The sequence below is a fragment of the Saccostrea cucullata genome, unplaced genomic scaffold (genome assembly GCF_032062105.1).
Source record: "Saccostrea cucullata isolate Sc308-1 unplaced genomic scaffold, CSIRO_AGI_Scuc_v1 ctg16289, whole genome shotgun sequence".
In the NCBI taxonomy this organism is placed as follows: Eukaryota; Metazoa; Mollusca; class Bivalvia; order Ostreida; family Ostreidae; genus Saccostrea; species Saccostrea cuccullata.
In genome coordinates, this window is record NW_026941343.1 from 1 (window position 1) to 5,377 (window position 5,377).

Below are 5,377 nucleotides of genomic sequence, written 5' to 3' on the forward strand. Positions count from 1 at the left end.
ACGTACTTCTACCCTGTGTGCTTATATTTTAACGCTTTGAGGAATATATGTTATTGTGAAGATTGGGATTCTTTCAAACTCTTTCAGTCTCCAAATTAATTGTAAAAATAAAGTTTTTTCCTATATATTTCTATGTTACAATTCCCTTTTGTGACATTGCCTAACTCCTGGGGTGATGATTTGAACAATATAGAGTTTCACACTATCTCAGGATGCTTCCACATAAGTCCCAGCTTTTTTTGCCCTGTGGTTCTTGAGAAGACGTTTTTAATGACCCCACCCTATTTTTTTTCTCCTCTTTATTGACCCCCATATGAAGGAACTTCATTTTTCCAATTTAAACTCCACTTTACTCAAGGATGCTTTGCAACACGTTTGGTTAAAATTAGCCCAGTGCTCCCTGAGAAGAACTTATGTGAAAAGTGTAGAGACGGACAGACAGGCGGACCGACGGACGATGGACAAAATATGATCAGAAAAGCTAACTTGAGCTCTCGGCTCGGGTGAGCTTAACATGAAAGAAGAATGAGCGGACTTTTGCGAGAAGCACTGACTTTTACAGTTGACGGAATAATTTGACATTTAAACATCTATCATGTACGGGATTACAGAACTGATAATAGATAAGAACACCTTTCTAATGGTCAAAAAATTATGTTTAAGACCCTAACATGTAACGTCCGTGAGTTGAGGGTGGCATTTTTGTCATTTTTTTTCAAGAACAATTTATCTGTGCTATGAAAGAACTCGTTGTTTTCGTTGAATTAAATGTTGAGCTAAATATTTTTATCGTAAAAGATCTTCCGTGCTCTGTCCTTCTGGAAAAGAAAGCCGTCAAGTGTAAAAGTCAGTGCTCCTCGCGAAAGTCCAAAAGGAACTGTAACCCACCATTTTCTATATTGTAACAAATGACATCGACCTCTCCACTGTAAGTACACTTGAAATTGCTGGATTCAATGACTGTATGCGAACATGAGAGCAAGGAATCTTCATTTCCGTTACAAGCAATGTTGTTCAACCATACTTGTCCATTGCCTTTTCCGAATGCATTTAATGATACAGGAAACCCCCTTCAAATTATAATATAAAAGAAAAATACTTAAATCCAATGTCATAATGTCGGTGTGCAAAGGCGTTTCGTTTCTTTTTTTTCAAAATGTATCGAATCCATTGAACTCAATTAGAAGGAATATGAACATATTCAAAATTTTCATTTAGAAATTACGAATTTAGAAACATATCATATCAAATTCAGTGCACACATTCAACTTTTCAATTAATTTGAATGATAATAAATGAAGTGAATGTTCATTTTGGATCGAAAAAATTACTGACAATTTAATATAATCACCCTGAATTGCCAAGACTTCTGCAAGTCACATCAGCGTATTTTTTTTTATATGATGATGATACGCAAACACTTCTCCACTGACCGTCTATCGATACTTCAACCCTGCCTTCATGTTCAGAACTACCATTAACCAATCTGACAACATCTAGATGACCAAAGAATATTAATAAAATACAGATAAATATCAAATATTAAAAAGGTATGATTTACAATATGCATCGTCACCCACCATTCCCTGTGTTATATCAAACGACTGCGGCGTTTCTACTATCACTACAGGTGCTGGATCCCACAACTAATTGTGTACACTCTAACAAGGAATCCTCATGTCCTCTACAATTAACGCCGTCCAACCATACTTTTGCATTTCCTATTCCAAACACTGAAGTGATAGCCATACCTCTAAAAGTGTTTGTTTATAACGCTTCAAATTCAACATAAGTTTTGAAAACATTACAACAACAACTATTTCACTGTTTTTCTTTTGTCAAAAAAAAAATTATTTATTATCCAATATACTCTTGTAGTTCTTTTAGTTCATGTTGAACTGTTTCATTTGAATATTTCCGAAACAACTTTAAAAATTTCATTATCTCTTTTAATAAATTGATCCCTTATACAGCTCTATTACTTTTTTATGCGCCTTTCACAATCAAATAAAAAAATGTGTAAACTTATATCATCAATCAAGTCTTATATTCATTGAGCTTCCTTAGAAAAGTGATTTTGGCTTTGTTTGATTTATTGAATAAATAATTACCCAGAGTATCCTAGAGATCGACAGGCAACTTTAGCATTTTGATCATACCAGTCTGTATCACACACAGCTCCCCATACACCGTTGACCGACACCTCTACAAAGCCTTGTTTGCAGATCTTCCCTTACGCAATCGGAAGGATTCTATTGTATGATTTGAATGAAAAATTCTATAAAATCGTCACATCTGATACATTTTTGAAAGTCTTTTCAATGCTCTTAATGTATAAAAAGAATTTACTCACGACTTGGTAGAATACACATAGCAGCAGCATCTTCAGAATGACTGCAGCTATTTGTTTCTGAGTATGTACAGTTAGAAAGTCCAGTTTCCTTTCCACTACACTGAACGTCATTTAAATGAATTATGCCTGTTCCTCGTCCAAATACGGCTTTTGAAACAACTAGTCCTCGTCTTATAAAAATATTTCATGAGAACGATTATAGCATTGATTCATTATCATTATTCATAAACTTTAAAGTTTGTAAAAAATAAATGACTAATAATACGGTATTATTTTTTCCATTTACAAGACCCATTTGCAAAAGAATTGTAGAATTACATACAATACCGACCAGACCCAACCTGACACCAAAAGCAGTCCCAGAAAGCAGTCCCCGGGACTGCTTTGGGACCGCTCTGGGACTGCTCTGGGACCGCTATGGGACTGCTATGAAAAGCAGTCCCAGCAGTCCCAGCTGCCCCTGGGACTGCTTTCTGGGATTGCTTTGTTCACTCATGTGTGACAAAGGTTCTGAGTGACATGATAGCTCCGCCCCCTTGTGTATTCTGAATTTGCAGGCTCCCTGTTGTTTTGTTTACTTGCAGCAGAGAGGAGTTTAAACTGTTTAATAAGCAAGGATTTCTTATAATCTTTTAATACTTGAGATTACGTGTATTATAACTAATTTATAGTTTTAGTGACTGTACGAGGGTTGTCCGTAAAGTTCGTGGACAAGCCAAAAATTTAACAAAAGTTGAGTCATTGATATTTATTATTGGCATATTTCTAATCCTTTACTTAATGTGAATTGAATAATGTAAAATTTTATTCAATTTCAAATGTTTAATTACAATTATGGCTTCATAATTAGACTTGGAATGGAAACCCGGAGCAACGCAAAATTTCAATTAAAAAAATATTTATCACTTTTTAAATTTCATTTGTATTTTAAAAAATTCTTGGGAAATCTGCAAGAATTTTACATTATGAGGTTGACAGAAGTTATCACGTCAAACCTGCAAAATTTGAACGTTCAAAGTTTCAAAATGGCTGAGCAATCAGCGTTAGAACTTATTAAGACAGGATCGGAATCGTTCAAAAAAGAGACGTTTTCGGAATAGGTGGAGCAGTGAACAGTGATAAAATTCTGCGTTTACACCGGAAAGACCCTAAAGAGACCAATACATTCTGTAAGCAATCGGGTAAACATAGTAAAAGAAGTCGTTCACTAGTTTTAAGTATCATAATAATATTTTCGAACGGAATGAACAGTTTACAGGAGGAAATGCGTGAAGGAAAACTATTATTCCGAGATTGCAGTGCTGTGAAATATGAATTTCTAATGTAATCATGCCGTATTTCCGTAAATGAAATCGTCTTTACACGGATAGTGGTTGGATGATAGCAGGATATGAGATAGGCATTGTTAAATATTATTTTAAGAATGAAACCTGAACATTTTGTGCATAATTTTATGACTGGTCAAAACGACATAAGAAATGTATCGAGTTAAACGCTGATTATGTTGAGAAAAGTTACTACTGCTCGTGTTTAGCTTTTGACGTCGGTAACGTCAAGAATTTTCGTTTTAGTGCTCCGGGTATGAGTGTGTGTCTTTTTTGTATCTGATAAAATTATAACTATTTGTGCTTTGTCTTTGTTGAAAACTTGCATATTTATAAAATGAAGCATGAATTTAATAAAAATAATAGTTTCAAATATTTTGTCAATGTTTGTCCTTAATTATCAATGTTGTCTACGAACTTTACGGACAACCCTCGTATATTTACACAAATGTAATATAGAATATTTTTATAAATTAAAGTTGTTAAATGAGGAAGTCAGGAGATTTTTATTTCTAAAATATATAAAATTTCAGGCTCATGAGAAAAAAATATCTACATGTAGATTTATTTTATTATTAAATCTAAAATTATATACTCAAACTTCTTTGCATTTGGCACTATTTAAAAAATCATTACATTTAGATATAAGATATTTTAATTGAAAAGGCTACACGTTTTACAAGCACCACGCTAAAAGAGTATTCCATGCAACCCTCAAATAAAAATCTAACAATTTATTTTATGACATGAAATAAAATTATGCCACCATTCTTCCGTAACATAAGCAATGTGAACAATTATACGGGAATTTACAGATGAATTAGTTTTTAATTCATAAATAAGTTATTAAAAAATTAAATTTAAAAAAAAGATAAATAAATAAACAGTTGAAAATACCGGGAATTGCTATTTATTTCTTTTTGTTTTGCTTTTGTTTACCAGCTGGCCGATAATGTGTATAAAAATGGTATAAACACCTGCGGTTTCAATAGCCTTTGGGCAGAAAATCAATCATGCATGTTATTTGGGTACACGTATCAGTGTTACACATCATTGAACACGCTGCTCAATTAACAATAACCCTAATTTCAATCTATCTAAAAATGTAATGCAAAAAAAAAGATAAATGAAATGTGTATAAATTTCTTTCAAGATTAATTAATGTTGAACATAATCTTAGGATTCTATACTGGTCACTAATACAATTTACAAATAAAACAATAATTTTTAAATTAACATGTCAGTAAAGAATAATCAATACTGAAAAATATTACTTGGCAAAATTAGCAACGAATTTTTCAAAAGCCCTAATACTTAAAAAAAAAATGCCTTTAGAGTCCCGATAGTATTGAAATCGGCCATGATCTATAATGATTAGATCTATTTAAAACTAATTCTGGTGAAATATAATTAATTCAATTTTAATTTTCTGTATAGAAAATAAATATGGGAACCAGTATCAATCACAAAACAAGAGGCCCATGGGCCACATCGCTCACCTGAGCAATATGGATAGGAAAAAAGCAGAAATCAGTTTATGGTTGAAAAGTTTAAACCCAGTAGTGGTCTAAACCAATCCTTAAAAGGGAGATGGTATGATTTGAACAAACTTGAATCTTTACTAACTAAGGATGCATGCATATTTCTTTGATTACATGTACCTGTGGCTTTATTGCCCTTCACATTTGAACTTACATCG

At 32.8% G+C, this 5,377-nt stretch overlaps 1 long non-coding RNA gene across 1 annotated transcript; it reads right to left on the bottom strand.

The window, feature by feature from the left end:
- Positions 1-877: 877 nt before the first annotated feature.
- Positions 878-1,734, bottom strand: LOC134257663 (uncharacterized). Its single transcript, XR_009989973.1, has 3 exons — positions 1,581-1,734; positions 1,352-1,496; positions 878-1,070 (listed from the first exon to the last, which is right to left on the bottom strand). It is a non-coding gene; the product is annotated as an uncharacterized LOC134257663 (long non-coding RNA).
- Positions 1,735-5,377: the final 3,643 nt, after the last annotated feature.